The 26537-nt window shown below is 42.1% G+C and overlaps 1 protein-coding gene across 1 annotated transcript in view; it reads right to left on the bottom strand.

Moving 5' to 3' along the window:
• Window positions 1–24823, bottom strand: part of ADCY7 (adenylate cyclase 7) — a 93836-nt gene extending 69013 nt beyond the window's left edge. Inside the window, exon 1 of the mRNA XM_036752594.1 lies at window positions 24753–24823. The gene's annotated coding sequence lies outside the window, so the exon portion shown is untranslated. The remainder of the gene's footprint in view (window positions 1–24752) is intronic.
• Window positions 24824–26537: the final 1714 nt, after the last annotated feature.

The raw sequence follows: 26537 nt of genomic DNA, 5'->3' as shown, positions 1-26537 counted from the left end.
TTCTGAATCATATCCTGTCTTGTACTGTTTGCTCTCCAAGAGTCCCTTTATGTATTCATCTTATCTCCCCAGCAAAATGATAATCCCTAGTCCTGGGCTGGGCACATAGAAAGCTCTCGAAAATTTGCTGAGCTAAGTCGAATTCAACCTGGCCACTCCCTCCACCAACAAAGAAGCTTTCTCAGCAAAGAAGCCAACTGGGAATACTTTTTCCAGGGTTCTGAGCCCTGTTTAGATGGAGAAGGAAACCATGGCAACACAGGCACGCAAGCCTGGCGGACCCTAACTGTAAGTGGCTCTCCTAAAGCTTGTTTGGGGAGGAAAATTCAGGTTTCTCTTTTCAAAACCCCAGCAAGCTTTTCCAAGGCCATATACACCCTGGAGTTCATCTTTTTAGTCCAGAGAAAAGGGAAGTGGGGTCCTTTGCATGAGAAAAAAAACAAAAGTGCTGGTCACTAGGATACACAGTCTCCCAACTGGGAAGGGGTCCCACTGTAGTCAGGCTGGCCTGAAAGAAAGGGCAGCTACTCTCTATTATCCTGCTTTATTATCCACAGTGCTAAGCCCAGGCTGGATTCCTGGGCCACTGTAAGGTCCGAATGAGAATGAATAGGAAAGGGCTTAGAAAGAGCACAAGTTAACTGTGCATGACAGTTTTCAAAGAGTTATTTGGGGAACTGATAGGTTAAGAGATTTACCCACGGCCCCATAGCCAGTATGTGTTAGAGACAATACTTGAACCCAGGACTTTCTGACTCCAAGGCCAGCCCTCCAGCCACTCTATCATGCTGTCTCTCACATTAATAAGGCTATTTGTTTTTAAAGGCTTAACCTATCACAGCAGACATATAAACTATGAGACCTGGAAGGGATCATAGAGGCAACAGAGTCAAGTCTCATTTTACAAAGGAGGAAACTGAGACAGGAAGTGACTTTCCCAAAATAACATTAGACAGTGATAGAAGTTAAAGAGAAATTAGGGGACTGATTTGTGGCAGGCACTAAAAGGGAACAACTTACCCAGAGCTCCTTTCAGTTCCTGTTTTCAGTTGAATCCCACTCTTTTCAAATCCTTGTCTTCCCTTCTCCTTCTGCCACCCCCCCTTCACCTCCAGGCCTGGGCCAGGCAGCATGGGAAAATCCCCCTGTGGTAGAGATGAATGCGTGAGGAAGAGGAGAAGCACCCTCAAAGCTAAGGCCTCGGGGATAGTTTCCATGAGCTGAAATCTGATGTTGTGACCCCAACACAAGGCAAAATGTGATTCCATGCCAAAGTGAATGGTCCAGGGAGTCAAAGCTTCAGAACCTCAGGGAAGGAGGACAAGGGGAGAATATGGCAGGCAGACTTGGGCCAGAATAAGAGAAGCACTATGTTGTAAAATGAAAAGAAAAGAGATTTTAAAGAAAGTGTCTTGCCTCAATTGGCACCTGGCTCCTACTTCCAAAGGGGGATCACAGGATCATTAGAGACAAAAGGACCTTAGCAGTCATCTATTCTGGCCCCTCATTTTACAAATGAGATGAAATTACCCACCCAAAGTCGTAATGATAGTAAACAGCAAAGGCAGGATTCAAACCCAGGTCTTCTGTATCTAAACACCCTTTCTAAAATACAAGAGACTGGACAATGAGTATTAACCTAATTTATGGTCACACAGGACCATTCCAAGAAAGTCAGTAAGTCAAAACTTTGGTCACCATTTCAAGCCATGTAACCACGTATCCAACTTCATAGACATAAATTACTCCAAGCAGCTTTCCCTCTGGCCTCCTTTTTAATTCTTTAGTTATATCATCTCCACTATGTCTGTGTTCATTCACTCCAGGATCGACTCTCTGAAATGTCTTCTTCCCTCTACCTTGGAAAAGCAGCAGGAGTCAGCCTGTGAAAGGTCACTGAGGCAGGGAAATACGTCCATGCATGGCTAAGATGTACCAGGGACTGGTGTGTGGTTCACAGATCCAAAAGTCCTGCCCGAGCACAACTCCCTGGTACTTCACCCTAATCTCTTCAAATGAGGTCCAGTGAGAGACAACAGCCTTGTGAATGAAGTGCTAGGCAGAAGAGAAACTGTTCCCTCTAACCTACCCTACATGCCTTCACTCATAACACACTGGCCCCTTCAGCCGTGCCAGGCTTCCCAGAATATATGTATTCCCATATGTATGTGTCATTAAGGATAAGCCAAATTGTATGTGTGGAGGCAAAAGGGGTGGAAGGGTAGAAGGAACCTTCCCTGGATGTATTTTCCCCGGAGAAAAGGAGTAATAAAAGCCTGTGCTCCTGGATACTGTACTGCATGCCTGGCTTCTTGGAGACTAAGTTTACAGTGACTGGCCCAAGGCGGCAAAACTAGGAAGAAGGGGTGAAGTTACAGAGGAGTAGATTTAGACTGGATTTACAGAGGGAGGAAGAGGGAACTACCTAGAAGCATCCAAAAGTTCCGTCCAAAAGCAGAGGAAGGGTGGTCCCTTGTCAGGTCTGGTGAAGGAGGTGAGTCTCATTTGTGTATGGGTTAGGCTCAATGGCTCCTGGGATCTCTTCTAAGCTCTGAGACAACGATGCTATGTGGAGGATAAAGCAACATGTGACTCAATGCCAAAGTGGGTGGCCCAGAGCAGGGGTGAGGAACCTGCGGCCTCGAGGCCCCATGTGGCCCTCTTGGTCCTCAAGTGCGGCCCTTTGACAGAATCCTGTAAAGTTTAGACTCAGTCAAAGGGTTGCACTTGAGGAGCTAGAAGGCTACATGTGGCCTCAAGGCTGCAGGTTCCTCACCCCTGGCCCAGAGAATAAGAGCTTCAGGACAATAGGAATGGTAAGATAATGGAAGAGGGAGCATAAATCAGGGGTCAGACTGTGAGAGCCACAGGAGCCAGAGAAGGTTCTCAGCTGGAACCAAAGATCATCTCCACCTGCTCGGCCTTTACTCAGGGCCCACGTAGCCAAGAGCTGAGTATCTCCTCAAGGCTGTGGCTCATCCAAGGCTTGTGAAACAGGAAGATCAGCTGCCCTAAAGAAGTGAGCACGTCCAGCCTGCTTGGTTTGTTTTTTAATTCTTCTCAGTTAGTCTGTTAAACTTCTGCTTTCTTCAAAATGGAGATGAGGACAGAAGTCGAAATGCTCCCTCCCCGAGGGGTGGAAAATGGTGTACTTTAGTGCAGGCTACAGGTGGTTCAGTAGAAAGAACATTGGGTTTTGGAGCCCGAGGACCTGGCTTCTAATCTCTCCTCTGCCACTTACCACCTGGATGACCTTGGGCAAATTACTGAATCTTTCTGTGCTTCCTTTTAGTCATCTCACAAATGAGGGGGTTGTACTAGATATCCCCTGAGGTGCTTGCCAGCTATAAATCTAGGATCCTAGAAATACCGGGTGAAGACAATAGAAGTGGGGTTAGACTTGAGGGGAGAGGAGAAAGTTTCTCTTGTGAGAAAGATGAACCTGATAATTAGAAGCAAGCTGTCTCTTTGAAAGCTGCCCTAAGACAAATCACTTTTCTCTGAGTCTTAGTTTATCTGCAGAATGAAGAGCCTCAGGCTGAGAGATAGAATGGTTAGCGCCTCCCTGATGGGGCTGTGAGTCCACTCTGCAGACTCCATTCCATGGGTGTCCTCAATCTTGCTGAACACAAGAGGAAACAGAATTGCAGCAGAACAGCTTTTGAAAGTTCTGAATTTCCCACACTTACTAGCTGTGTGACCTTGGGCAAGTCGCTTAACCCCAATTGCCCTGCCTTCCCCCCTTAAAGAAAGTTCTGAATTTCCACGGGGTGGTGCAAGAGGGAGCAGAGGAAGCACGGAAAAGGTCATTTACATTAATCATTGTTTTTTCTTAGAAAGAGAAAAGGAAAACATTTACAAACCAAGCAAAGTAGTAACATCAGAGGTTGCTTCCCAACCTCAGAGAAACGCAACTATTCCAAGGACAAACCTTATCTACTCTGAATTCTAGCAATTAGGACCATTTGAAAGCTGGGAGGGTGGCAATTCTAGTATTTCTTCCATGATGAAGCTTTTCCAACAAATGGGTCCCAGCTAGATGGCACAGTGCATAGAGCACCAGGCCTGGAGTGAGAAAAACCTGAGTTCAAATCCAGCCTCAAATACTTTGTGACCCTGGAAAAAACACTTAATAGCTCTTTGCCTCAGTTTTCCTCAACTGTAAAATGTGAATAATAATAGCACCTACCTCCCAGGGATGCTGTAAGGTTCAAAGGAGATGGTCACAGTATTTATTTCTATTTGTGTACAGAATATCTGTAAAGCAGTTAGCATGGTGCCTGGCACATAGTAGGGGCTGTATCAGTGTTAGCTATCATTGCTAGCTCTTAGCTAGGACTGGAAGCTCAGGCTTCCTCTGGTTCCCCCACTGAACCTGATCTTCCAAACAGCAGCATTTCAAATGATCTTTGAAGACTTTTTGTTAACTTCTCCTTAGCTTCCTCTGGGCAAATCCCATACTTGGGGTAACCGGCAAAGCACTTCATAGGGAATAGAGACACAGATTCTTGTCCCAGATCTGCCCCTAGCTAGCCCTATGACCTTATGTGTCCCTTCCTTTTCTCTCAGTCTTCATTCTCTCCTCTGTATAATGAAGTGATCCTGAGCAGATGCAGAGTGAAGTGAGCAGAATCAGAAGAATATTTTAGGGGAAAAAAATGTAACTGCAAATAAATCTGAACGATTTCAGAACTCTGAACCACACAATGGCCAATAACTCTAAAGGGCAGATGAGGAAGCAGGCTACCACCTCCTGACAGAGAGGTCATGGATTCAAGACGCAGAAAGAAGACATATATTTTTGGACATAGCTAATACAGGAATTTGTTTTGCTTTCTCCCAATGAGGGGGTGGAAGTAAGAGAAAATAAATGCTAATTAACTGGGGAAAAAACAATTTTAGTAAAGTTATTGGACCAGATGAGCCTACATAGTCCGTTGTAGCTCTGAGGTTCCAAGACTCTTTGAAATAACAAGACAAGACAATGCAAGAGATACAAGATTATACTTAATCTCTGCCAAAAGGCCAAAAGAGTTTTTGATGCAGGTTATTATGTGACTGTCCAAAGAGTGGTCAAAGCAGCAAGTTTCAAGGAAGACAACTTCTCTGTGGAGTGGGAAGGCTACATACAGAAGATATAACTCCAGTTGGGTAGACCTTGAAGAGAATACAAGATTTTCATCACCTCCAGTTTGACTTCCCTTCACCACATCCAAACTGCCTCTAATGCCTAGAACAGGGGTGACGATTTGTTCCGTGAAGTTTGGATTCTGTCAAAAGGGCCACATGTGGCCTTGGGGCCGCAGGTTCCCCACCCCTGGCCTAGAACATCCTCCCTATCCCTTTAAACCTGATGAATCACTGCTCACAATATAAAGCCCAAATCACATGCCACTCTACTCCAAGAAGCCCTCCCTCCCTACTTATCTCCACATAATACATAATTATCTCCGCATCTTTCTAATAGCATTTATCATAAAATATTGTGTATTATGGCTCTCCATGTCATTCCCACCCCTCCCTAGATTAGCTCTCAGAGTCCAGGGATTATGCCTTATTTAAACATTATGTTCCCCTAAGAAACAGCCCAGTATTTTATGCACAATAAATGCTTACTGAATTCAATTAATTTGACAGAGCTTCCCTAGAGCTTCTTTCTCCAACCTTCTCCAATTCCTCCTTCTCCCCTATCCCTTACCTCAATAATATCAATTCACCAATATTCATTAAGTTCCATCTATGTGTTAGACACCAAAGAGACAGATATAAAGAACAAAATAATTTCTCCTCTAAAGGATCTTTTATTCTAATGGAGGAAATAAGAGTATATCTAAGTATATCCACAAGAATGCATTACAGAATAAATGCTAAGTAGTTAAATACCAAATAATTAAGAAGTGAGGGCATGAGCAGTTGCAGAGCTCAGGAAATGTTTCATATAGAAAATGGCATCTGAGTTGCATCTTCTATTTTTATTTTTTGCAAAGCTAACAACTTTAATAGGTAATTATTTTTTTAATTTTATTTATTTCATTTTTAATTTATGAAATAAAACAAGCATTTCCATAAGTTTATAAAAAAGATAATCATACATGAAACTGCAAATCCATTATGTATAACTTGCTATTCCTTTTAAATACATAATAGCTATCACATAAATTGCTTTTTTTTTTAACGATGGCATCTTATGGAATATGCTATCCACATCCAGAGAAAAAATTATGGAGTCTGAATGCAGATCAAAGCACACTATTTTCAGGTTTTTTTTTCTTTCTTGTGGTTTTTTCCTTTTGTTCTGATTTTTCTTTCACAAAATGACTCGTGGAAATATGCTTAATATGATTGTACATGTATAGCCAATATCAGTTTGCAAGTCATTTTGGGGAAGGGGACAGGAAGGGAGAGAGAAAATATTTGGGACTCAAAACCTTATAAAAGTGAATGTTGAAAATTATCTTTACATATAATTGGAAAAAATAAAATACTATTAAGGAAAAAAAAAGAATGGCATCTTAAAAAAAAAAAAAGAAAAGGAGGGACTATATGAGGCAGAGCTACAGGAGTGCATTCCAGGCAGGGAGGCTGGCCCACGCAAGGACACAAAGATAGTGCTATGTGTGAGGAACAGAGACAAAACCAGCTTGGCTAGACTGCAGTGTGCAAGAAGTGTCCAAAGAGGATGGAAAGAAAAACTGGGGACAGGATATGATGGGCTTTAAATGCTAAACAGAGCAGTTTATATTTTACTCCAGAGGCAATAGGGAGTTACTGGAGTTGATTGATCAGAGGAAGGACATGGTTATATCTGAACTGAAGAAAAATCACTTTTGCAGTAGTCTGAAGGATAAACTGGAGCCGGGAGAGACTTGAGACCAATCAGATGCCATCGCAACAATCTAAGTGAGAGGTAATGAGGACCTAAACTAACATGTCAGCTGTGTGAGCAGAAAGAGAAAGGGCTGGGTATGAGAGATGTTGTGAAGGAAGAAATGGCGATATTTAACAACTGACTAGGAGATATGGAGTGAGGGAGATATCCAGGATGACATCAAGGTTACCATCTCCAGGAGACTGGAAGGACCATGGTGGCTTTCACAAAAATAAGGAAGTTTGGGAAAGGGCTGGGTTGTTAAGAAAAATAATGAGTCTATTTTGGACACGCGGAGTTTGAGATGACTCTAGAACACTAATTTGAAATTACCAATAGGCAACTGCAAAGAGACAAAGTAAGTCTGGGTGTATAGATCTGAGTCATCTGCACAGAGATTGTAATTCAACCCTTAGGAACTGTGGAGTTTTCTAAGAGAGAGTGTAGAGAAAGAAGGGAAGAGGACTTAGTACAGAACCCTGGGGAAAACCCACAGCCAGGGGATGGGATAAGGATGATGGAGGAGCATGCAGACAGGAAATGAAGAACCAGGAGAGAATAGTGTCATGAAAACCCAGATTAGAAAGGGAATTCAGAAATAACGGGTGGGTAGCAATATCAAATGCAGTAGATAGCTCAAGAAGTACTGGAATTAAAATATTAAAATGTTCACATTTTTTAAAAAGGACAAGAATTGACAAATTACCATTGCCAAATGATCTGGCATTTAAGAGAACTTAGAGAAAAGCAGTTTCAGTGGAATGATGGAGTCAAAAGCCAGACTGCAAAAGGATCAGGAATGAGTGAGAAAAGATTAATAAAGACAGCTTTTTCAAGAGTCTGGCTAAGAAAAGGAAGAGAGATATAGGGTTGGAGTAAGATATAGCCTGAGGGAATGGTAGGGAATAGTCAAAGTTAAGGACAGGGAAGACTTGGGTCAGAGTAAAGGCAATAGAGAAGGGACCAGTACATAGAAGATGGTAAGACATAGAAGGTGGATGACTAAAGCTGCAATATGAAGACAAAAGAGGATGAGATCAGGTCCACATGTGCAGGGGTTGGCCTTGACAAGAAGAGCTACTGAGAACCAAAGATGAAGAATGTTACCCATCTTTCTGACAGAGGCAATGGACTAAATACACAGAATAAGATACACATTTTTGGACATGGTCAATTTGAGAATTTGTTTTGCTTTACTATGCATATTTGTTACAAAGGTTTCATTTTTCTTTTTCAGTGGATAAAGGAGGGGAAGTAAGAGGGTAAGCAAATAAATGCTCGTTAATTTAAAAAAAAAAAAAGAACCTCACTGTCAGCAACTGGGAGACAGGATGAGAGAGTGAGCAATGATGATAAGGAATTTTAAGAAGAGACAGCTTAGGTTAAATAGACTCAATATTTTTAGTAAACAGACAAGATCCTCAGCTGAGAGGGAGTGAGGTCATGGAATGTTTGTGGAGGGAAGAGATTTTTTAATAACTCCTATGGAGAGTGAGAGAGGAAACAAAGTATGGAGGAATAAAAGAATTGCCATGCTGCAGTGAGGGCCCAAGTCAAAGTTTGGTGACATGAATTTACAATGTACCGAGTCAGCATAGCTGTTTTAAGACGTTGATGACCAGAAACATGCCAGCTGAGTCAGCAAACATTGGTTAGACACCTACTATACATAAAATAGTATGCTAGGTTATAGGAGACAGACAAAAATATTTTAAAAGACAGTTTCTACTGCTTAATGGGGACAAATGTAAAGTCTTAAAACTGAGATCAAGAATCAACTTCCCAGGGACAAGATAGGGGACACAAAGCTAGAAAGCCTTGTATCTTCAGAGGCAGCTAGGTAGCACAGTAGATAGAGTGCTGGGCCTGTAGTCAGAAAGACCTGAGTTCCAATCCAGCCTCAGACACTTATTAGCTGCATGACCCTGGGCAAGTCACTTGACCTCCATTTGCCTCGGTATCCTCTTCTGTAAAATGAGGATGATAATAATACCAATTACCACCCAGGGTTGTTGTGAAGATGAAATGAGATGACAATTGTAAAGCAACTTAGCACAGTACTTGGCACATGGTAAATGCTATGTAAATGTTAGCTATTAGCTCACTAGTAAAGTGGAAGCTCACAATGAATTAATAACGTAATGAGAATGCCCCCAAACCTGATGAAATCTTGTGCTACATACATCAAGAGCAGCATAGCATGCAGGACTAGGGAGGTGGACAGTCCCGTCTGATCTGCCCTAGTCAAACACCTTTGTGGACTGTGTTCAGTTCTGCAGGACACATTTTAGGAAGAACACTGATAAAAGGAAGGCAGCCAGGATGATCGGGGACTAGAGAGATGGGACAAGAGAATCAAGGGTGCTAGAGGAGACAATACTGAAAGAGAAGGTGATAGCTGCCTCCGGGCATACGAAGGACTTTCTGAGTAGCAGAGTGATTACATTTACTTTTGCTTGGCCCTAAAGCGAAGCCATGGGTGAAAGCTGTGCAGGCAATGTGCCTGTGGCCATGCCTGTGCCCAGTTTTATCTGGACTAAGCAATAAAAAAGCACCGGGGGAGAAACCAACAAAGGAAATTCAGAAGAAATCGGCAACAGCAACCCAGAGAAACCCTTTTCACATGCGGAAGTGGCCCCAACCCCAGTTCTGATGGCAGCAAAAACCACAGGCTTCTATTTCTGTTGAAGCAGTGAGGAGGCCCCGGGGCTGCTAACGCGAAGTCCACTGCTAAGGGTCCAGTCTTCATGGGTTCAAATTCCTGGCTTTGCTATTTTCTACCTGGGTCACCTGGGGGAAGTCCCTTGAGCCTTCTGGGTCCGTCTCCTCATCTATAAAGTTAAAAATCCATAAAGTTAAAAAAAGTCCTTTTCGACCATGAATCATCAATTGACCCGTCTCTATAATTACCTCTCCAGGTCTTCCAGAATTGAGACTACGGAACTAATCTCCTTGTATGCCCATATACCCTGGCAAAAACACAAGACTGAACGTTTTTGCCAGTGGAGACTACAGGGAAGGAGAGAGGGAGGCCAAAAAAGTTTCATTAACCTCTCCCCTTAGCATTTTCATTTCCCAGTGTAGTTTCCTATATCATCTGATCTTCACAGTATCCCTGTGAAATAAAAAGGACATGGGTTATTGTATTTACTTGACAGGAAACTGAGGCACAGTTTCCTTGCCTGAGGTCACACCAAAGGATGCCAGCAGACTCCAGGCCTAGAAACCAGGTTGCCTGACATCTTGTCTTTTCAATTTTTTTTGTCATTTCATTTTTTCTCATGTTCCCGGAGAACAATGTATAAAATGAAATTCTGTGACAAGGTATGGCATGGTAGGAAGAGTTGGAGCTGAATAAACTGGATTTGAATCCCACCTCTACTGTGGACTCCCTGTATCATCTTGGGCAAGTGCCTTTTATTTCTCTAGGCCCCCAGTACCCTCATCTTTAAGATAACAGGTGGCTGATGCTTCCTAAGGTCTCTTCCAGCTTAAATCTTATCAGATGAATCCTTATGTAACACAAAATATCAATCACCCCTAAATGGTACTTTGTATAAATTTGTATGTTCATGCGTTGGGTTTGCTTAAAACAGGGTCCGGGTGTAGTACAAAATAGTAGTACAAAAACTGGATTTAGGAATCCAGAACACCTAGGTTCAAATGTTAGTTCTTCCACTTGTTATCTCTGTGACCTTGGACAAGTATGCTTGACTCTTCTGGGACTCAGTGTCCTCTTCTGTAAAATGAGGAATAATGATTTCTAAGATCCCTACCAGCCCTAAGTCTATGACCTTATAAACTTACTCTTGAGATTTTAAAAGAAAGATTTCTGATCATAAAACAAATTACTCCCTTCACCGTCAAAAGACTGCCCATTAGAATACACTGTGTATCCCTTAGCTCTTCTTCAAAAAGGACACTAGGGTGGCAGATTCTGAGACCTGCTTACTCCATCCCACCTTACTGCATTTTCCCTTCCTCAAGTAGAATTAGTCAAACTAGTCTCAAGGGGGCCCACAAAAAGAATTGGTCAGACCAAGATACTACTACTGTTGTTGTTCAGTCATGTCTGACTCTCCATGGCCCCATTTGGGGTTCTCTTAACAAAGATACTGGAATGTTCACCATTTCCTTCTTCAGCTCATTTTATAGATGAGGAAACTGAGGCAAACAGGGTTAAGTGACTTACCCAGGGTCACACAGCATCTGAGGCCAGATTTGAACTCATAAAGATGAGTCTTCCTGACTCCAGGGCCAGTGTTCTTGGCACTGAGCTGCTCAGATACTACTGGTATGCCTATATCCCAACCATAGCAACTCCAGCAGTAGCGTCAAAGAATTGTCAATGACAGGGGTGCTCATCAATTGGAGAACGGCCAAACAAATATGAATGCAATGTGACACTACATTGTTGCATTGTCAGAAATGAAGGGGATGATTTCAGAGAAACAAAGTTTTCATGAACTGATGAAGAGTGAGGCCGAGTAGAACACCAAGATAATAGTCTATACCATAACAATGATATTGTAAATAGAAGCTTTGAAAGAACTCTGATCGATGCCATGACAAATCAGCATTCCATGGGAATCGCTTCCTGACAGAGAGACGATGGATTCAAGATACAGAATGAGACAAATATTTTTGGACGTTGCCAACTGAGATTTTGTTTTGCTTGACTGTGCATATTTGTTACAGTGGTTTTGTTTTTCTTTCTTTTTTTCTTTCTTTTTTTTTCCTAATAGGAAAGTTGACGGAGGGGAGGGAGAAATAAATGCTTGTTGGCTAAAGAAAAAAAAAGTGCTTTTTCTGGGAGTGGACAGGGAGTAGTACAAGAATTATCAATGATACGGAAACAGACTCAGAAAGGTTAAGTGACTTGAACCCTCTCGTAAGTGTCAGAGACAGAATTCAGGACTCACTCTTTCTCTGGATTACCTCTGGACTGGTTTTCAGGTGGCAGTCTGGACCAAGATGACGATGCCAAGATTGAGCCTAGACAAACACAAGGCAGAAATTACATTCTGCCAAGTCCCAGGGCAGCCTCCAGTTTTCTGGGCATTAAAGGGGAAAATAACTTGAAGGCCAGGGAAGAGCACCCATCCCCAAAAACCAAGCCATAAAGAAAGAATGATAAATGGTTCAGAGCATCACAGCTCTCTCCTTATGAGGAATCAGGGTCAACCCTGAGGACTGGGTACATGCCCTGGAAGCTCTGTGTGAGCCTGACCTCATAAGACCCTTCTTCACCCCCTTTACCATCCCAACAACCCACTCGTAACCCTTCCTTTTGACAGGAAAGAGGAGAGGAGACAGAAGAGGAGAGGAGACAGAAAAGGAGAGGGATCCAAGGTCCCAAATTTAGATGTTAACCCTTCAATGTCTAACAAAGAGTTCAGACCTAAGAATACCACATTTCAAACCTCTCTCCCCTCTCCTCCAGAAAGAGCTAAACCTCCCCTCTACTTATCACTCATCCCAGGACAAAAAAAGAGTGATTCTGAGGCAAGAACTCTGGCTCCACGAAGTCTGGGTGCTTCAAAAAGAGGCTTCCCATATTAAAGCACCCCCTGGGGCAGTCCCAAAACTTCAAAGCTATACTCTAAAACCAGCCCAGCCTATCCTCACTAACACCCAGGTGTAGGAGGCTAAAGAAACTGAAAGATGGATGGAGATAAACACACACACACACACACACACACACACACATACAATCAGTTAGATGCTTAGCCAGGCTAAAATAACTTTGTGCTCCTGACACTGTCCAGGTCACTGCTGGGACAACCCCCAAATCATCCCAAAGCCATTTTCACCCACAGTGTCCTCAGAGTCAAGTTGGTGGTTAAAATCAAAGAAGGCAGATTGTTAAGAGATTGTTAAGAGATCTTAGATACACTCTCATCCATCCACAATTTTCTCCAGAGGAAGAACTTCAGTCAATATTTATTAAATCTTTGCTAGGACATTAGGTACTGGGGATACAAAGACCTAAAAAGGAAACAGTTCCTGCCTATAAAGAATTTGTATTCTTTTGTGGGGAAAAAAGAGCACCGAATGTAAACAGATAAGCAAATACGAGGAAATCTGAAAAGGGAGAGACCACCAAAACCAGGAGAATCAAAGAAAGTTTTATGAAGGAAATAGTACCTGAGTAAAGCATTGAAAGAATAGCTTATCCAAGGTCATGCAATAGGTATAGAACACAACGTTTCAGAAAAGAACTAGTCCAGAGGTCAGAAGGAGTCCCTCTCTTATGGACAGAAAAGTTCAGTACCAACCCCCCCCCACCAAGGTAGGATTCACTTCCAAACAAGTGGATTATCGTCTCAACAGCTGATCTCTGATCATTTAGGTATTAACCCTGCTCACCATCCCACCCACCCTGATAGGGGCTTATTACTGACCACAAAAATCACAGAATTTGAAAGCTAGAAGTGACCTCATTGGCCATCCAATGATCCAACCCACACAAGAAAGAATGCTCTACTATCAGATACTCAACAAGGAGTTCTCCAACCTTTGTTTAAAGGGCTGAAAAGAGGCTTAACCTAGTTATTCACATGTTGTCTCCTGAATAAGAGTGTAAAACCTTGAGGACAGGCTGGTTTTGTGTCCCCAGCACTTAGCATCATGGCTGGAACATCGTAGGTGTTGTGGTCTAGGTGTGCTAGGAACCCTGAAATCCAAGGGTACAGAGTGAGGTTCTGCCTCGAAAGAATTCAACTAATCAAACCTTCTTTCAGTCAGAAACAAGGTTTATTGTGTTGCCAATAGAGGAGGAACAAACTCCTAGTGCGTTTGTGTGTTTGATGAGAATGGGACTGATATTTTTATACAGAGAAAGACTGTGGGAAGATCTGAATGGGATTAAGGAGTGGCAAGTAGCCTGGGGTGGGGCCAGGTGCAGAAGATGGAGGACTTAAGTGGCCAGAGAGTCACAGCAGTTAAAAGGATTATTGACTGGGATAGGTGGGTGCATCAGGCAGATGCCAGAGATCTGGGTTCAGGGGTTTTAGGGTCCAGATCCCAAAGACATGGTCTTTTCCTTTCAGGGATCCATCATTAGCACTTCATCAGTAGACACTTAATAAATGCTTGTTGATTGACTGACCTACCTTTCCTGGCATCCATTCCACTTTTGAACACCTAACATCCAGCCTAAATTGTCCTCCACCAATTTCCATTCTTTGTTCCGACTTCTGCCCTCTGAAGCCAAACAGGAAGTCTAATCCTTCAAGTGATAGCCCTCTGGGTACTTCAAGTCAACTATCACATCCTTCCCAAAACGTTCTTTTCTCCAGGTGTAACATCTCTAGTTCCTTCCAACCCATCTTCAAAAGAAACTGGCTGCCCTCAGTTCATGACATTTTAACTGTCCCTTGAGCAGAGCGAGATGCTTTCCCTAAAGTCAATAAGGCCCCATTACAGCCTTGGGGAGAACCACAGACACACACACACACACACACACACACACACACACACACACACACACACGACTCCCATCCACCCCCCACCCCCCACCCCCCCCCCCGCCCACCACAATCATCAACTATTCACATTTATTACAGTGCTTTAAGGCTTATAAAGGTTGTTTTCTCAAACAACCACACTGTGAAACAAGTGGTGCAAACAGCATCATCCCTCTGTATCTAGACAAAGTGTTGTCACATGAAGAAAAGAGAGTTCTCAACTGTTCCTAGATTAATGTAATGGCATTCTACTAACTCTACTCCCCCTTCCTCTCCTCCAAATCAACCCCAGATCTCTTTCCTGCCTTAAAAGGAGGCTGACATTTTCATCTGTCCTGGTTCAACTTTTCCTGACCCATATGTCTCTATATGCCTGACTATGTCTGTGTCTATGTCTCTGTTATTCTGTATCTCTCTTTCTGTCTCTGAGTCTCTGTCTTTCTGTGAGGGTCTCTGTTCTCTCTCTGTCCCAGTTTCTCTAAGTGGCTTTGCATCTAGCTCTGCCTCTCAGCAGTCTCTCTCTATGAGGAAGGGAGAGGCCTCTCTTCTTTTCAGCCCGGTTACCCTTCAGACTTTATCACCTTGCCCATCTCCTCTCAACTCACCAATGGCCTTCTCACCCTACAGATGCTTACACTCCTTGAAGACACTCCCTGCTGTCACTGATAGTAAGTTCTAAAGCCAGCCACAGCTCACTTCTCACTGGGCTACACTCCTGACTCTCCAGATTTTTCCACCTTGCCCTCACTTAGGTATCTCCTCACCTTCCTCCATTAATATGTAAGTTCCTTGAGGGCAGAAATTCTCTTTCTTTTTACCTATTTGTATTGCCAGCACTTAGCACCATGCCTGGAAAAAGTAAAACTTAGCTTAATAAATACTTGTTGACTAACTGACTCAGTGGCTGTCTCTGGGGATCGATGTGTGTGTGTGTGTGTATCTCTGCCTGTCTGTCTTTCACCTTTCACTCTTACACATACACTCCATTCTAAACTTATTTTCCAGGTGAAGGGAGGGGAGGGAGGCAAATAATAAGAGGTAAGGTCATAGAAATCTGACCCACAGTGCTCCAAACAACTTTGGCAGTTTGGCCTCCAGAACTGGTATGAGCTATACTCTTCTCCTACTTCCACATCTGACATCCCATTTAACCTACAAGATCACTAGAGAATCTTAAAGATTCCTAAAGAATCAATGAAAAAAATAATTAAAACAGTTAATGACTTCAGCAAATTTGAAGTATACAAAATAAACAAAAATTATCAGCATTTCTATATAATACCAATAAAACCCAGCAGGAAGAGATAGAGTCACTTAAAATTACCTTGGAATGTATAAAATACTTGGGAATCCACCTACCAAGATAAAAACTATATAAATATGACTACAAATCACTATTTATAGAAATAAAGACCTTTAATTGGAAAAAAAAAGCATTAACTGCTCATGGGTTGGACAAGTCAATATATTAAAAATGGCCAATACTACCTAAATTAATTTACCAAATTACCAAAGGGTTACTTTATAGATCTAGAGAAAATAATAATAAATTTCATAGGGTGGCAAAAAAGAACATCAAGGGAAATAAATGAAAAGAAGTAGGGACAAAGGGGACCTATCAATCTCAAAGTAGACTATACAAAATCTCAAATCTCAAAGTATACTATAAAGCAACAATTTTCAAAACAATTTGGTAAAATACAGAGAAATCAAACATTGGAAGAGATTACCTACACAAGATACAGAAGCAAATGTATCTGATATCCTAGTATTTGATAAACACAAAGATCTAAACTACTGGCATAAGGACTTATTATATGACAAAAACTTCTGGGAAAACTGAACAGCATTATGGGAGAAATTATATTTAGACCAAACCTCACATTTTATACCAAGACCTAGCTAGACAATAAAATGTCACATCATAAACAGATCAGAGAAATATGGAGGGGATGCCTATGAGATCTCTGGATAGGAGAAAAGTTTACGACACAGCAAGGGATAGAGAAGATTGCAGAAGATAAAATGGATAATTTTTATTACATAACATTTAAAAGTTTTTGCAAAAAATCCAATAAAGCTAAGATGAAAAGAGACACAACTGGGAAAAAAGTCTTTACAAGAAGCTTTTCTAACAAAGGTCTTATTGCCAAGATATTTTTTAAAATGCTTCAATCACTATTAATTGGGGAAGTGTAAAATAAACAATTCTGAGATTCTACCTCACACTCATCAGATTGGCAAAAATGAACAAAACTGAAATAAAATGATAAATGTTGGAAGGGATGTGGTAAAAAAGACACAATGATGTATGTAGTATTGGTGAACCTACCAATAGGTGCAATCATTTTGGAAAGCAATTTAGAATCATACATGTTACTAAACAGTATGTACCCTTTGACACAGCTTACACTACTAGGCTTATACCCAAAAGTGATCAAAGAAACAGGAAAAGGTCCTATATATGTTAAAATATTTATAGCAGCTCTCTTTGTGGTGGCAAAAACTAGAAACTAAGGTGACACCCATCAATTGAGGAAAGATTGAATAAGTTGTGACATATGAATTTGAAATTTGTCCTCTAAGACATGAAGAAACATGATTGCAAAGTCCCATGGAAAGATTTATTATGAACTGATGCAGAGTGAAATAAGCAGAAACAGAAGAACAATTTACATTATTAATGTCAATATTATAAAAACCAGAAATTTGAAACCTTTTATAAACTTGACAAATGGAATGAACAGAACCAGAACAATTTATACAAGAGCAACACTGCAAAGACAAACTGCTTTGAAAGCTGTAAGAATTATGATCAATACAATAACTATCCATATTTCCAAAAAATTGATGATGAAACAGTATATGCTATCTCCCTCCTGTCAGAGAAGGAACAGAATGAGACGTTGTGTACATGTACACACAATGAATGAGGGAATTTGTTTTGTTTGACTTCATATATTTGTTACAAAAAAACTGTGTTTTTCCTTTTCTTTTTTCAGTGTGGTGATTGATAGGAGGGAGGAAATATGGATTTTTGTTAATTATGTTTTTTAAAGAAGTTGGGGGTGCCAACAGATGTGGAATGCTGCATGTACTTTCAGATAAGGTCACTGTATTATTAGTTTTTCTTAATTAATTTACTTTGTTACAAGAGACCTCTCATGGAGTGGAGGGTGATGTGGAAATGTATGTAATACAAAAACCAAAAACACATAAATACAATTTTTAGAAAGATCCACTGCCAAGAATAGACAAGCATATGGGCTAAGGTTCCTCCCAGCTGTGCCACTGTACGTTCTACGCTCTAAGGACCCTTACAGCTCTGACATTCTAGGATTCTGGGATGCTGGACCCTTGCAAGGTAAGGTGTGGACAGTCTGGAAACAGCACTATGAAGAAACTTGGTTCCAAAATACAGCATGGCCATGATGAGTCCAGCAGGATGCTGCCTCCAAAGCAAAGCATGTGTGACTAGAGAGCAAAATGAAGAGATGCGTACGAGAATGCATAGAGAGCCAGTAAAATGGAAAGAACACTGCACTTAGAAATCAATTGTCATAGGATGACAGGTCTGGGCTAGAAGGGAACGTAGAGGTCATCTTGTTGAAGTACCTCATTGTGCAGACATGGAAATGAGACCCTGATAAGTCAAGTGTTGTTCCCAACGTCACGCAGGTAAGTGGCATGGACTCCAGGTTCTGTGACCCCAAATCCATCATTCTTTCCACTTCAACATGATGCCATCCTAACAGAAGGCCCAAGTCCAAATCCTGACCAATCCACTCACTATGTGACCTTGGGCAAGTCACTACTTAATGTCTGAGCTTTAGGTCCCTCATGTGTAAAACTGGGACGATATCAAGAATCACCTGCTATTCATTGTGAGTGTTGAATCAAGTGGGATGATTTCATACGTATGAAGTATGTGTGAAAAGGATCTGTGAACCAAAAGGTGCTGTACAATGAAAATTACAGATAAACAGGCAGACAGCTAGCTTGCTTTCATGCATTCACTCATTTATCCAATGAGCTTTCACTAGGCATCAGCTATGCACCAGACAGGGTTCTGTTAAGCATTTTATGTCTATGAACACAGAGAAAATAATCAAACCGTCCTCATCCATAAGAAGCTTATTTTCCATTAGGGGCAGCAACACGGATAGATGGGTAAATACAAAAAATATACAAAGTAAATTAAAAATATTTTCTATGGTTCAGGGCAATAGATACTTGGGGGAGTGAGGATGAGAACAGGCTGTAAGTAGAAGGTAGCCCATGAGCTGAGCCTTGAGGAAAGCTAGCCAGGGATTCTATGAGGTGGATGTGAGGAGAGAATCTATTCAAGGCAATGGTGGGGCAGGGGACAGTCTGCACAAAGGCACGTTTGGGGAAGGAGAAGAAGCCAAGTTCAGTTGGAAGAGTACAGGAGAAGAATGCGCAGTAAGGCTGGAAACACAGACTGTGATGGTCAAGTGCTTTAAATGTCAAAGGAGTTTACAGGGGCAGCTAGGTAGCCCAGTGAGTAGAGTGGCAGCCCTGGAGTAAGAAGACTCAAGTTCAAATTCGACCTCAGACACTTGACACACTTACTGACCTTGGGCAAGTTACTTAACCTCAATTGTCCTGCCCTCCCCGCTCTGAAAAAAAGGGGAGTTTGCATTTTAAGCTAGAGTCAATAGGGAAGCATTTTTCCATCTCTGAAGATGATGATGATGATGTTAATTAGTATTTATATAATGTAAAAGAGTTTGCAAAGCATTTTACAATTACTATCTCATTTGATCCTCACAACAATCCTGTGAAGTGGGTGCTGTTATAATCCACATTTTACAGATGAGAAAACTGCAGCTTAGAAAGGTTGAGTAATCAGTCCAGGGGTCAGAGCCAGTGAATGTCTGAGGCTGGATTTGAACTCAAGTCTTCCTGACTAGGGCAGCTAGGTGGTGAAATGGATAGAGTGCTGGGCCTGGAGTCAGGAGGACCCGAGTTCAAATGTAGCCTCAGACACGTGCTAGCTGTGTGACCCTGGGCAACTCACTTCACCCTGTTTGTCTCAGTTTCCTCATTTGCAAAATGAGCTGGAGAAGGAAATGTCAAACCACTCCAGTGTCTTTGCCAAGAAAACCCCAAGTAGGACACAACTGAAACAACTGAACAACAGCATGCCAACTCCAGGTCTAAAGCTCCATCTAGCTGCCATAATGCTGCCCAGCGGTTTTTGCTACCTGCCAAGTTGAAGAGACTAAACTTCACTTGATACAAACTAGGTCCTGAGAGGGGCTGCCATCTCTGCTCAGCCCAGCAGCAGCTGTAGCTACTAAGGTCACGCCATCTCTCACTGCTCCCCTGCCAAACCCACAGTCTCCAGGCCTTTCCCAAAACATAGCAACAACAACCCCGCACACCCCCTCCAGGCCCACCCCTACCCCACCACCCAAGCAGGCCTGTACCAGTCTAGGATGAGGAAGAACAACACAACAGCTACACACCCATGCATTTAAGGAAAGGGAGCTTCCCCCGGGGAGTTCTGTATGAGACCAGAAGATCTCAGAGAAGAACTTCCTGGTGAGCTCAAGAATTAAACTGAGAGCAAACTGTCAAACTAGGTTGTGGAATCTATCTCCCTGAGGATCCTTTTAAACCACTTGGCTCGGATGGTTTTCCATACAGTCATCATCTGTCTGAAGGCAGGAAGCCCAGCAACATGACCTCATGAAGGCTCAAGGATTCATTGTCTGCTTCACTTTCTGAGACCTCCTCGTGTTGCAGAAAGCCCCCAAGTGGGGAGTCAGAAGACCAGGGTTCTAATCCCAGCTCTACAGCTAACCACTGTCGGAGTGTGTACAAGGTGCCCTTCTTCCTCTGGGCCCAATTTCCCCTCAATAAACAAGGGGAAAATGAGAGGTCATTACTGAATGACCTCAAAGGGTATTTCAAGCTTTAAATTCCACAATTTCAACATATCCCATCAAAAACAGACCACTGTCATATGCATTTTTTAAAACTCTTTAAACAATATTTTCACAGAAAACTAAGGGCCCAAGCAATCCATTCTCATCGTCTTTCAAGTACGATTAGCTGGAGCAGGCTAAGAATAAAGGAATACCTGAAAGTTTCTTTGCCCTCTCAAAACACTTTCTTCCACATATGCCTGAAATGCTGGCATCAGAGCTCTCTTCTTTGAAGGGTCAAGCCCTGTCACCCTTTATCTGGAGGGACCCTAGCAGCATGGGGATTTCCAAAGGGAAGATGAACAACTAGGAAGTTTTGATGATCTCTAACTCAGAACAGGGTGGGGTGGGGTCCCGGCTCCCTTGTGAGCCGCCAGAGCTATGCTCTCAGTGATCTTAGTCATCTCTCAGATCTATCTGCCCCTCCAAAGAGGGAAGCTGTGACCTAGAAAAATCCAAGACATTAGCTAATTCAAACTGCAGTTCTATCTAGCTCTAAAGTACATCAGACTATATTTTTGTAGCATACCTATACTTCCTAAGGTACCAAAGGTGTAATGAAAGGAGCCTCAGATTTCAAGGTGGCTGATCTGCATTCGAATCCCAGCTCTGTTACTTGAAAGGGGCAGCTAGGTGTCCCAGTGGATAGAGTGCCTCAGGAAGGCTCATCTTCCTGAGTTCAAATCTGGCCTCAGACACTTATTATCTGTGTGACCCTGGGCAAGTCATTTCAACCTGTTTGCCTCAGTTTCCTCATCTGTAAAATGAGCTGGAGAAGGAAATGACAAACCACTTCAATGTCTTTGCCAAGAAAACCCTAAGTGGGGTCACAAAGAATCTGAAATGACTGAACAAGAAAAATTACTTTAAAATTCACCTTTATAGAGTATTTTAAAGCTTGTGAAACATTTTCATCACAACTATTATTCCCGTCTGTTATCATTATCCCAAATGGTTGTTGTTTGTCCTTCATTTCTGAAGAGGACCAATGACATCACGGGATGATGTCTTGGCTTGCTCACGAACTGGATTTAAGCGAGGCGAAGTTGCACAAAGTCATCCGCCTGAGTTCCTCTTACAAAGTCATCAAAGTCCAGCGGCAGGACAAAAGGCAGAATGAGTGGCGATGACGCAGGATGCGGTGGATGACCTTGGCATCTTCGATGTCTGACCAAGCCGTAGGCTCTGCTCGGTGCCTGCTCCAGCTGCCTTCAATGGCCACTGGAACGAATTGTTCTCATCCACTCCTTCCCCCGGGGGAAGTTTTAACATGCTCGGGGGCTTGGGGTAGACATTCCCCCAACTCACCCATAGGTTTGGGGCCTAGTTTAGTTTGTCTGCTGAGACAGTTTTACCAGGATGTGGCCGCTGAGTATGCAATAATGAAAAGAGCCTCAGATTTTATCTAAGTTGGATGATCTGCATTCAAATCCCAGCTCCATTACTTAAAAGAGGCAGCTAGGTGGCCCAGTGGATACAGTACCTCAGGAACACTCATTTTCCTGAGTTGAAATCTGGCCTCAGACACTTTTTATTTAGCTGTGTGACCCTGAGCAAATCACTTCGACCTGTTTGCCTCAATTTCCTCATCTGTAAAATGAGCTGGAGATGCAGGTGAGAGTTGAGTAAAGGTGGACATCAAAGGTGGCTGAGCGGCCCTCACACCAGAGGTGCTAGTCCTGCATGAACATTCCATACACCCCATGAGAGCAACTATAGTGAAGGCATAAAGGTGGGAGCATTTCATTTTGGCCTCCAGTGTAGTTTACAAGAACAAAGGGGAATGGGGGGATGGGGTGAGGCAAGGTATGTGGGGATCAAGTTCACTCCATAAGTCAGTCAATCATAAACACTTGTTTTGCCAGGCACTGCACTAAGCACTAGAGATATTTTAAAAAGCAAAAGAAAAGGGGCAGCTAGGTGGTGCAGTGAGCAGAGCACCAGCCCTGGATTCAGGAGAACCTGAGTTCAAATTCGGCCTCAGACACTTTGACACACTTACTAGCTGTGTGACCTTGGGCAAGTCACTTAACCCCAATGCCCTGACTTCCTGCCCCTGCAAAAAAAAAAAAAGGCAAAAGAAAGTCCCTGCCCTTAAGGAGCTCAAAATCTATCAGACTAGACAACATGCAACTATATAAATAAAGAGCTTGAAGAAAACCTGGACCAGGACTACACAGAGAAAGAGATAGAAGCAAAGTCTTCATATTTTGGTTTTTCTTTTTCTTAAGCCCCACAGACCAGCCTGCTCCAAGAAAAAAAATTACACAAGACCCTCAGACTTGCACAAAGAAATCAACATTAAAACCTGGAAAATCATCTTTAGACAATAACTTCGTGTAGATCTCCTCTACAAGCCCCACCCCCAGGGGCTATCTCAAGAATATACAATTTCCTGTCCTCTCTGCCCCCCCGGGGCCAAAACATTCCTATTGCCCAAGTGAAATACTGTCAGACTGCAGAAAGAAAGAACATTAGAAAAGATGAGTCAGGAGGTCTGGGTCCTCATCCCAGCCCTTCTACCCCTAACTCACTATGTGATGCCAAGCTAGTCCCTTTACTTTTCTGGGCCCTAATTTTCCTCATCTGCAAAAGGAGGGGGTTTCCAGGGTATCTTGACATTATATATTCTAAGAGCCCTCCCACTTTTGATAAAGGCTTTATTTAAAAAAAATAGAGAACTGAGTCAAATTTATAAAGTCATTCCCCAATTGATAAATGGTCAAAAGATATAAACGTACAGTTTTCAGATGAAGAAATTAAAGCTATCATATGAAAAAATGCTGTAAGTCACTACTGATTAGAGAAATGCAAATTAAAACAACTCGGAGGTACCATATCACACCTATAAGACTAGCTAACATGACAAAAAAAAGAAAATGATAAATGTTGGAAAAGATGTGGGAAAATTGGAACACTAATGCATTGTTGGTGGAGTTGTGAACTGATCCAACCATTCTGGAGAGCAATTTGGAACTTTGCCCAAAGGGCTATAAAACTATGCATATCCTTTAATCCAGCAATACCACTTTTAGATCTGTTTCCCAAAGAGATCATAAAAAGGGAGAAAAGGACCCAGATGTACAAAAATCTATGTAGAAGCTCTTTTTGTGATGGCAAAGAATAGGAAATTGAGGGGATACCCATCAATTAGAGAATAGCTGAACAAGTTGTGGTATACGAATATAATGGAATACTGTTTGTGTTGTAAGAAATGATGAGCAGGTGATTTCAGAAAAACCTGGAAAGACTTACATGAACTGATGCTGAGTGAAGTGAGCAGAACCAGGAGAACACTGTATACAGTAACAGCAACATTGTGTGATGATCAACTATCACAGACTTAGCTCTTTTCAGCAATGTAGTGATCCAAGGCAATTCCAAAAGACTCGTGGTAGAAAATGCCATCCACATCCAGAGAAAGAAGTGGAGTTGGAACGCAGATTGAAACATACTATTTTCACCTTTTTTTTGGTTTGGGGATTTTTTTTTTTTGGTTTTTCTTTCTGGTTTTTCCCTTTTGTTCTGATTCTCCTTCCACAACATGACTAATGTGGAAATATGTTTAACATGATTGTACGTGTATAACCTATATCAGATTGCTTGCTGTCTTGGGGAGGGGGAGGAAAAAAATTTGGAACTCAAAATTTTACAAAAATGAATGTTTAAAACTATCTTAACATGTAAAAATAAAATAATATTTATTTTCCAGGGAAAATAAAATAAAAAATAAGGAAAATCCCAAGAGACAGTTTTTCTTTCTAAAACCCAACCTTCCACATTTCCAGAAATAAAACTAACCAGGGGAGTCAAAGAAACAGCAGCCCTATGAGTATATACAAGGCGAGAGCAAGTAAAGGGGAGGAGGCACAGAGGAGGATGATAAGATCCTCGAAGGCAGAGAGGTTCTAAAGTTAAGCTTTTAGCAAGTCTCAGAATTGTAAAATGATTAAGAGCTAGATCTTGTCGTCCACTGAGGGTGGAGAGAGAGGGAGATGGCCTGCCTATGGTCATGTGACTTACTAGGGCCAAAGCCGGCACTGGACAGTTCTCCTGAGCTCAGCTTCAATACAGCCTCTGCAACAGCCATGTACTGAACTATCCCTGCCCACCTGACCACTTGTACCACCCCACACCCAACCTGGCTGGAGAAAAGGAATGGTTTAGTTGCTGCTTCAAAACAGAAGCCTGTCGGCCTCTTCCAGCACTCAGTATTTACCCCCATCCCTCACTGCCTATTACGGCAGATTAAACTCAGGTTAAAAACCCAAACTAGTTATGACCTTTTATGAGAAATAATTCTGACTCACCCTCACCTACTTAATTTCATCAGTTGTACTCCCCTAGTAAGACCGAGTCCAGTCTGTCTCTGTGACTTCCTTCGGCCTGTTTTGAACAGACATATTACTCAAACTTCCGGTTCCCTTTAGGGAAAAAAAATAAAAAAAAATCAGACTTTACCTTTTATACCCCATTTTCATCCTCTTCCTACTCTTCCCCTTCCTCCTCTACCTAACTGCTATCTCCCAAGGAAACAACAGGACTTCGGCCTTCTTCAGTCCAAGCCTCCTTTCTCAATAAGGTCTAAATCACTCGGTCCACACATGCAGAAATCTCCCTTTCTCTGGGCTGCTTAAGAGTGAGTCACGTCTGGAACCCACAACTTCCTGCTAATGCTCTCTACATCAACTCTGAGCTGCCTCTTAGGATGCATACTGCAGCCCTGGTGGTTTAACAAAAGGGGGGTGGGGGGCCCTCCCCTCTCTCAAGAGTTCATGGAGCCTTCAGACCAAGGAGGCCCCATGAAGGCCACATTCAGAAGGAAGTGGAGCCCCTCAATGCTGTGGCCAGGCTCCAGTCTTAAAGTCCTCCAGAAAAATAAGGTACTTTAGAGAAAGAGAGCTGAAATAAAGAGCAAACTCATAAATGCAATAAATTCTGGCTACTTCAAAATCACTGGGTAGTAAGAAGCACTGAATGTTCCATGTTCTGTTGATTTCACTTTCATATCTCCATCATTTCTTTCCTCTCTGTTCTGACTGCCCCCATCCCAATTACCATATTACCACATACCTGGGCTAATGAAATGGCCTTTCAGTCGTCCCTCTCCAATCCACTCTTCACATGAATGCCAGAATCATCTTTATTACAGATGTCTCACATATACATGGGGCAGCTGGGCGCTCAGTGGAAAGAGCCCCGGGGCTGGAATTAGGAAGATTTGCTCATTTTCCTAAATTCAAATCAGGCCTCAGACACTAGCTGTGTGACCCTGAGCAAGTTACTTAACCCTGTTTGCCTCAGTTATTCATCTATAAAATGAGCTGGAGAAGATGGCAAACCACTCCAGTATCTTTGCCAAGAAAACTCCACGTGGGGTCGCCAAAAGTCAAACACAACTAGATCAGCTAAACAACACGCATATATAGTCTATCAGTCACAATGGCATTTTTATATAGTTTTCCTGGATTGTTTTCAGAGATTATACAGCCATGGAGGATTTGATTGGGAGGATGTTAAAGGAATTCAGAATGTGTTGAAGCAAAATTTATCAAGAGAAAATGTTTTAAAGTAACTATCAGTTGTATAATGACCAAGTTTGGCCCCAGTTAAGACATATAAGAATGGGAGCCAAGATGGCGGCTGGAAAGGAGGGACTTGTGTGAGCTCCCCCACCCAGGTCCCTCCAAACACCTATAAAAATGGCTCTGAACAAATTCGAGATATAAGAATGGAGCTCCCTGGTGGTGATCAATGGCGAATTAGTTTGTTTTTTTCTCTTTCTCAATGGAAAGGAGGAGGTGGTGGGAGGCAGAAGGGAGAGAAGGTAGATTTTTGTTGATTGAAAAAAATAAAATTTTAATTTAAAAAAGAATACACTTCCCTCCCTTTGTAGCAGCAGGGAACTATAGATATGGACCACTGCATATACTATCAGACCTGACTATCAGACCTTGGTTAATTTTGCCAAGTTCCTTTTTCTTTCTTTTTTCTTCTCTGATATAAAGGACGGCTTTCTGCATGGGGGAGGGAAAGAGATATATTGGGAAACTGATATAAAAACAAAAGGTTTCAATAAAATTTCACAAAAATATCAATTATTATTGTGCTGATTATATCAAGTCCAAGAATATTATAGATCCTCCTAAGAGAGATCCATAATCATTCAAAATAGTTCAGGATAGTTACTTACACTGGAAAAACCAGTGGAAGAAAAAAAAACCACCTATTGTCCAGGCTATGATA

This window comes from Trichosurus vulpecula, chromosome 3, assembly GCF_011100635.1.
Source record: "Trichosurus vulpecula isolate mTriVul1 chromosome 3, mTriVul1.pri, whole genome shotgun sequence".
Lineage (NCBI taxonomy): Eukaryota > Metazoa > Chordata > Mammalia > Diprotodontia > Phalangeridae > Trichosurus > Trichosurus vulpecula.
Note: the sequence above shows the minus strand (reverse complement) of the source record. Positions and strands in the feature narration are given on the sequence as shown.